Source organism: Drosophila miranda, chromosome XL (genome assembly GCF_003369915.1).
Source record: "Drosophila miranda strain MSH22 chromosome XL, D.miranda_PacBio2.1, whole genome shotgun sequence".
Taxonomy (NCBI): domain Eukaryota; kingdom Metazoa; phylum Arthropoda; class Insecta; order Diptera; family Drosophilidae; genus Drosophila; species Drosophila miranda.
In genome coordinates, this window is record NC_046673.1 from 11,423,246 (window position 1) to 11,435,778 (window position 12,533).

The following is a 12,533-nucleotide window of genomic DNA, read 5'->3' on the forward strand; positions in this document are numbered from 1 at the left end:
TTCCAGCAACTAAAGAGTTGTAGTTGCAGTTGCCAGTTTGCGAGCGAGTGTTTTCCATGCCCTGTATGTCATAAAGTGCGAAAAAGTGTGGCATGTCAGTTATGAAGAAAACTTTGATTTCACTGGAATCCGCCGTAATCTCCTCTTTGGAATTCTTCGAGTTATTCGTGCACTATAGCCTTTGATCTGGCGCCTGATTCCCTTCAAAAAATGGGTCCGCACTAATAAAAGATATTTATTGGAGATAATCTACACTTTTTTGTGTAGTTGGGCGGACATACAGGCACAAAACGTAAAATGGGCGTAGAAAGAACGAACTTTCGGGAAAATTCCTAGGCAAATAAACGCCGCACTGCTTACAGGATAGTTTAGCGAAAAACCAACCAAACCTTCAGGTTTCAGCTGCAGACTTTTTGACCACTTTCTTGTGAAGTGAAACCGAACTAAACCTTCAGGTTTAGTTCGATTTTCACAAAAAGAGTATAGGTAGGTTGGAATGGCCTTACATGTTTCACTTTGCCTTTTGGGTGACGGAGTCACTGTGGGATGACTGACGGACTGGGGCTTGGGGACTAGTGTATCTGGCGCTGGCGCTACGGCTTGACTGTTAAAGGTCGCCAACGAGCATAACCAGGAGGAGCCACATATGATGAGAGATAAATGCCAAATGCTCTGGCGCGCCCCAGCGCGCAAATCCCGCACAGAGGCGGCTCTGGGCTGCCGTGTGTGAGCGGGCGAGTGTGTGGGTGCCGCATAGTAGCGCTATTTAATTATGTAAGTAGCTTTCGCAGCTTGTTTTCCCGCATGGCTGGTGACTTGACTTGACTTTAAATTAGCATACGCAGCAGGGATTAAAGCTCTGGCCATGGCTGTGGCTGTAGCTCTGGCTCCATCTCTATCTCAGTCTCTGTGTATCTGTCCCTGTCTGGCCTCAGGGCCCTCATGTTAATAAGAAATCAAATGGCCAATGGCAAATATTCAATAAATTTGGCTTTAGTAGTCACGTGCGCACCAAGTGCGAACACGTACACAGCTCAGTGCAACTGATGCCAGGGCAGGGCAGGAACTGAAACTGGGACTAGCACTGAAGTTAGGAGAAGACTGGGTCAGATGGCAAGGTTGAGATGTCTACGTGGTCCGAGGACTATGGGCCGTGGGGCTTGGGTCTTGGGCCTTAAGCGTTGGGCGTTGGGCCAGGTGCAAAGGTCGTGAAAAGTGTGCGGCACATCAATTGCTGTCTCTGCCAACTGGCCAATAGACAATTCCTGCGCTCTCCTCTGTTCAACTTCTTCCTTGGAATTCTCTGCTTGGTTTTTTGGGCAGCACGTGCAGCTCCGTGGAATAGTCCAAGTTGAGGACGATTGAAATTGCTGGTGGCAAGTGGATAAGTGGACATTAATCAAAATAAATATGAGAAACGTGCTGAAATACAAGTACACACACGTGAGGAGCCATCTTCGAGTGGATGATCACTGGGAGGAGCTAATGAAGTCCGCTTTGGGTCTCCTCCAATTAGACCCTCGATGACACCATCGGTTGAGGCCAGGGTGAGACCATTGTCACAGTCCTAACGGACTATTCGGACCATTTCCCATTCGATTAGAAACGCATCATTGCACACATGTCGCATTAAAATTCAAAACACATTTCCATCCTCCCCGATGGAAGGAACAAGAGGCAGCAAACACCCACAAGATACATCAAAGTTGGCATCGAATCGCGTCAGGCTGTAACTTTGGGGTTCATGTTTCTCTTGCCCAAGTTCTAAGCAAATTATGCATGAGAAATTCAATTTGCATTTATTTTGCAATAATTTCACATCAACAACAGCACAAACAGCAACTTTTGGTTTATAAAAGAGGGCGGTAATCGAGTCTCGAGGAAATCCAGATGCTCTGACAAACGCTTGGATTACTAAACGATGGAGATAGATTGGAATTGGAACCTTAGAGAGCTTTCCCTGAGCTCGTGGACCGATCATAGATCAGGCTGTAGACCCACGATGGTGAGTGTAGTAAGCCAGTTGCTCGATTCTATCCAGATCCAGCTGAACTTTCGCACAAATTCAATGAAAGTACGACTGTACCCAAAGCAGCAGAAGGGCAACAGACAACAGCCTCCCAAAAGAGCTGAGCTCGAGGAATCAAAGAGGGTAAAAATAAGAAAACTTTTTCAATATTTTACGAATCAGGTGTTTCCTGTCGAAGTTTCCGCTTAAGGACACGCACACGACGCACACAATGGCCCGAAAATGCCACAAGGCACGTGGCAGGAGGCAGGAGGACAGAGCAGACGGCACGTAAAAATAAAATTTAATGAAATGTAACTGGATATACCACACGCCTGGCACTTCCCTCCAGCTGGCCGGCATCAGACGCGACCCCAGCCTCTGGGCCCCATCCTGAGACCTATCCTCAGACCCACCTCAGCCGGAACCCAGACGGAGAGACAGACAGACAAGCAGACAAACAGGGAAACAGGTAGAATGTCAAAAAGCCTATTTAGCATATATTTACTGGCAGTCAGACGGCAAATGAAAACCAAGAACCCGGTCGAGGACGAAGACGAGGACGAAACCCCTCGCAGAAAGTTTTTGGCCAAGAACATGCCCAGAAATCCTTTTTACGCTTTCCGTGAGAGAAGAGATCTTTTTGGCCAGGAGCTGCTGTCATTCGAAATATTATAAATCATGTGCTACATTAGCCAAGCATCGGCTCTCGTGGCTTCTGCAAATTGCCTGAAAATTTATAGAACAAACACAAACAGCCCAAAAGGAGAACTCCTTTCTGCCGGCAGCAGCACCAGAAACACCCAGCGGAACGGAAGTTCATTGACGCAGCAAACTCCAAGCCAAAGAAAGTGGAGTGGAGTCATTGTTTTGTGCTATTTGGCATATCCCGAGAAGGGTATATCAGAGTTTTCATTGAGTTGGTCGGGGACATAAAGTGGTGGAGGTGTTGTACTTCGTGGTTTTTCGCAGCTTCGGTAGTCTCTGAATATTACATAATATTTAAAGGTTTCGGTTTTCAAATATGCTACCATCCAACAGATTTATCTAAGATCCATCCAAATGCTTATAATAGTATGTTAGACCTTCTGATAATTGTTTCTTAAGCGAATTAAAAATTGCTTAATACGAAAAACGAGCTGTCAGGGATTGTTTTAACCCCAATAACAGTTGATGACAATCATTTGTAAGTTCCAATGAATTAATAAAGGCTTATTACTGGTATAAATGTAGCCATGATTCTCCATGGATGACAGAAATGTATCCCTAATTCGTCTTAGCCTTCTTGGCTTGCTTTATTTTCCTCCATGACTCTGTGGATGTAGCTGTCGCCGCTTTGAATCACGCATTTGACGCGGTTTCGGTTAGCACCACTTCCAATCCCACAATTCCACAACCCAACAATTCCGTAATCCCCGCTGGTCTGCCCTCGGCTTCCCTCCGGCACTTCTTGCACTCTTGTCACGCCAGGCACGGCCAGCAACTGCAATTCAATTGTTGTTGAACAACGCCTCACCCGGACCCGGACCCGGACCCGCACCAGGTCCGTCCTTTGCCGGGCTCTTTGGACAAATGTTTGAACTTCTTTTCCCCGACAGCAATTTGCGGCGAAAATTGTGATTTGTTGTAGAAAGCGCGCCCGCGCGCGATTTTCATCAGCTGTCGTCGTCATCGCCGTCGCCGTCTTGGTTTTCGTCATCGTTCTGCGTCCTTTGGCAGCTTTGCATTTTGTTCAGATACTTATCACACAGTTTTGGCAAAATGCTGCGCAAAGTTTTGCTTAATAGCCTGGAAGTTTTTAATGAAATGCTTTTGCCTCAGCCACAGTCACAGTCACAGTCATAGCCAGAACCAGAGCCAGAGCCCCAGTCGGAGCCATTCAGCCGTTGCTCTTCGGTTTTGGTTTCAGTTTTCTTTCAATTTTTCTGGTTTGCTTTGGCTTGGTTTGGTTTGGTTGGGAGCCAGCTTTAAGATGGAATGACCCTTATCAAGTGTTTCAGGTCAAATCGAGAGAGGCATTCCAGGAGGAGACAAACAAAAAGGTGAAATGTCACACTCACATTTTTTCTTTATTAAAATAATACTCTGCCATAATACAAAAGGGAAAAGGCAGAGACCACAGCAAAAGCAAAAGGAAATGCCTCCTTTTGATTCCATTCTTTTATTTTACGAGTAATTCCATCTGGTTTCCCCTGTTCACTGACAGCTGTCCAGTCATCTGGACCCCCATCTCGGAACTATTTGGTAGACGAGAAGAGATTATATGTTTACTTGGCAAAGAAAATTAATTTGCTCGAGCATTAGGTTGGATTTTAATAAAGTGGCCCACCGGGCACAAAGGATTCGGATGGGGTGCCCTTTTTATTTCTGCTGGTTTCGTGGTTTGTGGAGGGAACCTTCCGGTGCCTAAACTTAATAAACTGTCCGCTCTGTGGCAACGAGAGACTCTCCTTCTCGTCCTTCGAGTACGAGTGCGAGTATGTGTTTGAGTATCCATGCCCTCGAGCATTTGTCATCCGTGCTAAGTACTCTGGACGATCATTTTTTATTTGCTGGGCAAACATGACAGCAAACATTAATTTTGCGAGCGCCATGCGGTAATTAAAAGCGAAAGTGTTTGACGCCCTCGAAAAAAAGTCCCCAGAGGGAAGCGATGATGAAAGAGAAAAAGAGACAAAGCCAAGGGCCGAACAATGCTCATTAGAAGGGAACTGGCCCATAGATAAATCAGACTAGAAAATACACTGACAAAGAAAGCGACAAGAGAATGAAATCTTATGACCTGTCCAAAGCGACATGGAAGGACAGACAGAATGACTCGTTGCCAGTGTGCCCAGACACTTCTTTGGGACTCTTCCCGCCTTAGATTTCTGATGGCCTCATTAATTATGACCCGGGCCAAGGCGCGACTGTGCTCGGGCCACTTGAAGACTGCAATTAAAGGCTACGAGTGCCCCGACACGCAAATCAACATAAATTGCAGGCATTGTTAGGTCCATATGGAGGCCATAAAACTTAGGCAAGCAAGGATTGGAAAAGGGAGCTGACAGAATGGATGGCGTGGCGTTTGGCACGCGCCGCACCCAATAAGCAATATAAATCCCTAAAAAGTATATTTGAATCTTCATCTGCAACTGTGGCTGTTGTGTAATCCTCGGGCGTTGCCAATTTGCTGGTTGGACGAATTTTTATGGCCAAACGAAGGGTGCACATTCGATGAAGATGGGTTCGATGGGAGTAAGGGAGTATAAGAGTATGGGAAGTGGGAAATTCATTAATTCCGTCCGTCGACGACTGTTTGGCAAGTTTTCTAATTAAAACAACAAACAAATGGGCAGCAGGGATAACAATACATATGGAAATCAAACAGAGGGGGGTATGAAGCTGCAAATCTCTGCCACTAGCCATTCCTCTGTGTGATGGCCGGAAACTGTCTGGCAAGATGCTAATTCGGTTAAAAACTTTTGTCGTCAAGTTTGCAGCAAAACTGACTCTGCACCATCCCGTGCTCCATGCTCCATGCTCCACATCCCCTTGTTATTCGCTGCGCTCCCCTGTCTCTGTCAGCTATCCGGCCAGAAACTTCGTTGAGAACTCGTCCTCGCATTGTTCTGCAGTGCATACAAATTGATCCAGAGGCACGCACCGACACAGCCACAGCCACAGCCCATGCCATTGCCCACGCCACTGTCGCATAGGCAGCTCTATCATCATCTTCATGTGATATGCATCTGTTTGGGCAAAAATTGTTTGCCACTTAAATATGCGCGAGGCACGCCACGCCCACTGGACGCACTGGCCCGAACCCAAGGCCCTCACTTAAAGGACATTTTATTCGCAATTTTCAATGCATTCTTTAAAGTGTACTCGAACGAAGCGTAATTCTATATGGAATTCGTTTTGGGAGAGACAGATTGTTAAGAGCAGTACCTGATGGAAAACTTTCCATTTTCGATGGTATATTTTATCAGTTATCCGTTAACATGCCTTCAAGGAAGCCATCCTTGAAAGGTAATGGATCGAAAAGGTATTTTCACTGTAGGAAATATCTATCTATTGCAATTGATGAAGGTACATATTAGCTGCCGACTCTTTGGAATTCACGTTAAATAGGATTGGATCGACGGGGAGCACCGTAGTACCACTAGCCATGAGGTTTTGGGATCTGTCTTATGAAGAATTTATTCGCAAGCATTAAATCAGCACTGATCAAAGAGAATCCCCCCATTTCTGTGGATAACGAGTATTTGCATCTAATCTGTTTTCCCATCTAATCTCTTAAACACTTCTCGTCCCCACCTCGACTAAATGGCGCCATGCGTTGGCGAAGGTGGGGGCCCATTCTCACGCCCTTAGCTAAACATTTATTTTGCTAATAATTTATTTATATGCCCTGTCAATATATACATGCTATAAGTACTTGGCCCCGCCACAGTCTACTCCCCTCGGGGCACGCACACAATTTGCTGATACAGGCAGAAAGAAGACAAAATTGTTACGGCAACAACGAATTGATTTGCTCTACGGACGTCAACGCTAGAGACTCATCTCTACTATGGCTGCTCTGCTGTTCCGGCTCCCCTTCATTTGCAGGGAGAAGACGACGACGACGACGACGACGACGGCGCGATTATTATGCACCCCTGAAAAAAATCGAAGTCGTTGTCGTTGCCGTACTCGTTCCCGTTGTGGTTGTCGTTGTTAAGTCAGTGACTCATATCATTATGGCGCTCATGTCCCGAGGCGCCACGCGCCTTGTATCACCCACTCCACTGCTGTATTTCTCCACTCCATTCCTTGGGACCTTCGTCTTCATTTTTTATGTCTGTTTGCCCGCAAACCGCACTCGATTTCCACATGAATAGGCAAGGCCAAGACGGGGCCGGCTTAGGATCAAAATGGAAATGAGAAAGACAGACATTGGGACAGAAAGTTGGGAAGAGAGAGAGCGTGTCCTAGGAGAGATATCGGTCTACCTGTTTTCCTTCCTGGCCATTCCTATTCCACCTCTCCTTCTTCTATGTTTGCCTCATTGATTAATGCGTAAATATACGTTCCATGGCTTTGAGCCCTGGTCTTTATCTGCTTTGAACTGAATCGAACACTTCTCGGAGCTTTAAAGGAAGGTGGCTTTAAGGAGAGTGCACGGTCAATCTCCTCTGCTGTCATACCAAATATGTTGATAATTATCTTGAAATCACGTGAACACTACGGGAATTGCTGCATGTTAGTGGCAACAAAGTGTTAACATGTACACTGAGCAAAATTATGAGATGTGAAGAATTTCGAAAGAAGGATTGCTTCAGGAAGCAAAATGGTTTTCCGCTCTTAAGAAGATATATAGAAAAAGGTACTTTAATATTAACAAAGATATTTGCTTACATTTTTTTTGTGGACATCAATTTTTCACATTTCTGGAGAATTTTCCATAATTTCCAACACTTTTGTCCTCAGTGCAGAAGACACACCTACAAAAATGATGGGTTTTTATGTCCTGGGTGGGTTCAGCGTTCAGCGTTCAGCATTCAGCGCTCTCTGTTCTAATAGAAACCCACACATGACAGCGATTACGTAACGCGACAAGTGCCATCAATCATATTTAGGAGCAGTCAGGACCCAACCAGGATTCGGTCGGGATTCTCCAGGCCACGATAATTGATTGCCATTTGTTGTTCTTGCTGGTCCTTGGGGCAGAATTTAACATTTTTAACTGGCCTAAATCCAGCCACCGAAAATAGTAATTACATTTCAGGAACACCCATACCCCTCTGCGGAAATCCCTTTGCTATGTGCCGCCAAGGCAGGAAAAGACAAAAGAATAATGGGAAATGGGTTGAGCGGAAAATGAAAGATAACTTGAAAACAATTTCTTATGTGGGATTTGCAGGGCCCGGCCCTCGTCCTGAAATTGGAAACGTTGCAAGCTCTTCACAGTGGTCTAGCGGTTTAGGGTTTAGGGCTTACGGGGAGGGAGGAAAACGACTAGATGCTGAGCTGCTGATTGGCCGGCACGCGGCACGCGAAAAGATTCCTGAGCTCCACATATCCGTACCCCCCTAAGCACTCACATGGAGCTCATCTTGATAGTGGCAGCGGATTAAGCAGCAAAAACGCATGAGCCGCCTGTGGGTGGTGTTGTGGCACTGTCATTCGCTTGGCAGTGGCAGGCCATGACGTCAGCGCGGGGCAAGTAACGAAAATAAACCAAAGCGACGGAAGACACAAAGCTGCAGCTGAAGCACAAGGATTACGAAAGGATTCGTTTCTAACGAGATTGACAACAAACCGCATTGGCATCCCCCGAATGCCCCCACATGAAAGTGGGTGTATGTTTTTGTTTTGTGTGGGTGCAGCATTTTTATATCAACGCTTTTGAAACTATCCCGAGAATACCCTACAGAGGATAATAGGACTAGTTCGACTATACTATTAAGCATGTCCAGATGGGCACAGATTGGGCACAGTTGCTAGGATGCTTTAGAAGATAGGTATTTCTTAAAAGGGCTCTATAGCAGTGCTCGTCCAAACATATGCCTGATGAATTTTCTTCATAAGTAAGCAAGATTCATAAGATTCTAGCAAAGATACAGAATATTTGGAGGACAAACTTTTCAGAAATCACTTCTAGAAATGCACATTTTTTGTGGGTTCTATAAGCTTTAGCAGAAACTTTTCCTGATAGTTGGGCAATACTTCCTTTGGTGAATCTATTTGGAATACTAATAGTTAGTTAGGTTTTTAAAATGTATGTACTTTTTTCTTCTGAACGATTGGATACTTCCACAGATGTAGGCATAATAGTGGTGATGGTAATTTCTCGTCCTGGATCCCATTTAATCCCCAATAGGGGTGTGCTTGTGGCAAGTGGATTCGAGCTTCGTCTTGACTTTGGCTTAGGCCGTTGCCTTTTGTGGTGGCAGCCAGTCCCAGCGCCAGCGTGCACCCTCTCGCCATTTCCCTAACTCAATTCTGGCTGGATCTCTCGTCTTGTTCCGCAAACAAAGCAAGTTTTGCCTCATAAAACTAAAACGTTGGATTTAATTTTGCAAAATAAACACAAAAAACTAGAATTTACCCATAGAGTGGGGTGTTGTGAGAGTATTGCTGAAGAAGGGCAAGATGGGGCTGAGTAATAAGGAGAAATAGGGAAATGTGTCGCTCCTTGGAGCAGATGGATTGTGGGATATCTTCTTCATATATCTGCGCCGCTTTGGCTGATTGAAGTGGGAAGCTTTTATGTATGCCCATGAATTTTTCGATAAGTAATGCACACATACAGAAACAATAGCACACACCGATACAAATGCACAGATAGACAAAAACATATATGTACATATGTACGAGTACAGCTGGAGATGGGGCTGAAATAAGTGTTGAGAGGAAAACAGAAATAGAAAATCCGAAATGTGAAATGTGAAAATGAAGAGAAATTCATTATTTATTTGGCAGGCAGCAAAATAAAATAGAAAATGCAAATACAACAAATACAATTGTCGGAAGGACGGCCAGGATGGTGGACTATCAGGGTGGGAGGTGAAATTCTGTGGTGTTCAAAATCGTTTTTTGAGTTTTGCTTTTGCTGTATTTTTTGTTGCTGCTGTGTGGTAAAAAAGTTTTCTAATTAAAACAACAACTGACAACGTAAAATTGTCAACGTATTTGTGTAATACAAACGCACATACACAGATTAACGAGCGGGAATGCTGTGATCCGCAGCAAGGGCCGCGGCTCCACTTTGTTCCCGGTACTCAGCTTATGATTTTGGTAATTTAGACAATATATTTTATATATCGTTTGGTATCGCTGTTCGCAAAAGGGACAAATTGATTTTTTTCAAGAAAAAACTTCATAACAAACGGTCGAATCGTTTGGGAGATTTGTATTTATTTGATTTAATCGATTTCCATTTTCGCAAAATTTGTTTCGCCAGATCACGCACACGAACGAAAGAATAGGTAAGCAGTTCATTTGTTTGTTTTGGCTACTATAACGATCAGATCTGATTCATATTCAGCAATCCGCTAGATATGCTCATTTTCTATGATTTTGCTGATATTGCCAGACATGGCTATATCGACTCGGTTATTCATGATAAAGAATGGGGTCGGAAACACTTGTTACACACATCCATTTTCACCACAGATCTAATATACCCACATACCCGTACCGGGTACACACAAATACACAGGTACAGATGCAGATGCACAGATACAAATATATTTGCTAACTACAAAATGCTTTGTTAAAACAACTTGTACAGAGCCAGGATGGGTAGGAAAAATACACTCAAAACATTTATTGTCTCTGCTAAATACGAGTGTTATGAAAATTTCTCTAAAAGAGTATTTGAATGAATTTAGACGGTAATCTCTTTATATAATTTTTACGTCGATTTTCTAGATTTTGTGCAGCTGTTTTTTTTTTGTGTACGACGGGTACAACTGTCCTGAGCGTTAGATGTACCGCTAAAGAGTGAGACTGCTGGAGGGATAGATGGGGAGCGGTTCTTATTGTTAGCAGTTGCTAGATTAGTTTGACTTTTTTGATTCCCTCCAATGCACTCCCCTGCCACAACCCATCCTGCTGGACAAAATGTAAATGTGCAGCGAACCGGACGAGGCAGTGAGAAGCACAACGGAGAGTCGCAAAATGGTCAGTTGATGATGGCTAAAACGGGAATGGTAGCCAGAAAAAAAAGAGAGCACCGGCAAAAAAATAGGATCCGACAATTGTTTACATGTAAATTACCTAGGAATAACAATCATCAAAATAAACAGAGCCCAAGGCAGGAGAAGCGGGAAATTAAACCAAAGCTTGAGCTGGTCAATGCCTTAATTAGCTGCCTTGAGCTTCCTTCTTGCGGTTGATAAAACGTTACTCCCTATGAAGGCTTTAATCCCCATTGAAAGGGGAGCCAAGATTGCAATCACGAAAGATTGTGAAAGCAACAAAAATTAAGTTTTTAGGAAACATTGACAAGAAAAAAAGCTATTTTTCTAGAATTAAACTAACAAATACCCCCCAAACAGTTGGCCTCATGTTAGCATCACATGAGAAAGCAGCCCAAACACTTCCACGGAAATAATTCAACATTTATATATTATTCAAACATTCTCTTTTTATATCGACGAAAATCTATTCAATACGAACCTTTTGGCCGAGAATCAAGCCCCGCCGTCTTCTTCAGATCATGGCTCACTATCACCCTCTCCGCCAGCATCATTGAGGTCAACGACTAACTTTCATTGCCAGGAGAATCAAGATACATACTCAGATTGTGAGCAGCCTTTACCTATGATGCTATAGGCCGTCGCAAATAATTACCAATCATATTGAAGGCCTTGGAGGAACTAGCTGGCTGCGTTTACACTCACTTACGATATTGCTCGTTCGGGGCAGTCGAAGCGGCTGGTACGCGTTTATGTCGATGGTATATATGATCTCTTCCATCACTGACAAGCCGGGCAGCTCATGCAAGCAAAGAACATGTTTCTAAATATCTATTTAATTGTTGTAATGTGCAATGATGAGCTGAATCGAATATTAAGTGAAGTCGCGCAGTGATGACCGTCCTTGAGCGCTACGAGGCAGTGCGCCATTACCGCTACGTGGATGAGGTGAGTGTCAAAGATGCAAAAGGAGCAAGGGAGATCCCTGATCATCTCACCTATCCACAGATTGTTCAGAGTGCTTCGTGGTGCACATTTTGTTGCACAGGATGACATTTCGTATGGCTCTAAGGACTCAAATGATGTATATGCTAAGCTTAAAGCACGCGGCATGTTTGTGGCAACCGAGCGCACTGAGTGTTTCTCCACCTCGGACATTGTAGTCCGTATCGTCAAGAACTACGATATCTATGTGCGTCGCAAAGGCCAAGGGCTTCATCACTGCCGCATTTCTACAAGCTTCCGGAGCCGTGCATTTGCACTCGATCTGGGACGAGTCGACGGGCATAATAAAGTGCGCCTGATAGGTTAGGTTAGGTTGACGCGGACGGCCCTCAGCGGGGCCCCATAGTGTTTATGCAATTTTAAAGTCCTCGAGAATCGAGATGTTTTTCGCATAGGCTATGGCGTCCTCTTCCAGTGATGCCAGCACCGGTGCGGCCAGGTATTTTCTCCTTGTTCCAGGGTTTCGATTACCCCAAGTTCATCACATTTCCTACATCCGTCTCGGTTGGTGCAGCATGCGCCGCAGAGGACTAGGAGCGGGCCCTGAGTTATCTCAGGGAATTTTTTGCCATGAGGAAAGCTTGTAGATGCGTTGAACCTATTCGTTTAAAGCCAGGCGGCGATAAGATCCATGCACTAGATACTCAGTGCGGATCTACTAGGCGGTCGTCCTGGCTAAGGAAGGCGTCGGGCTGGCCAGACTACAGACCAAAAGCAGGTGGAGGAGTACCACCCCCTGCAGATTTACCTGCGCTATTCGCTGTCAACTCTTTCCTCTCGGCCACGGGTCGGCGTTTTCCCGCGGTTCGCTCGATCTCGATTTTTTCCTGCGCGGGCACGACAGTCTCGTA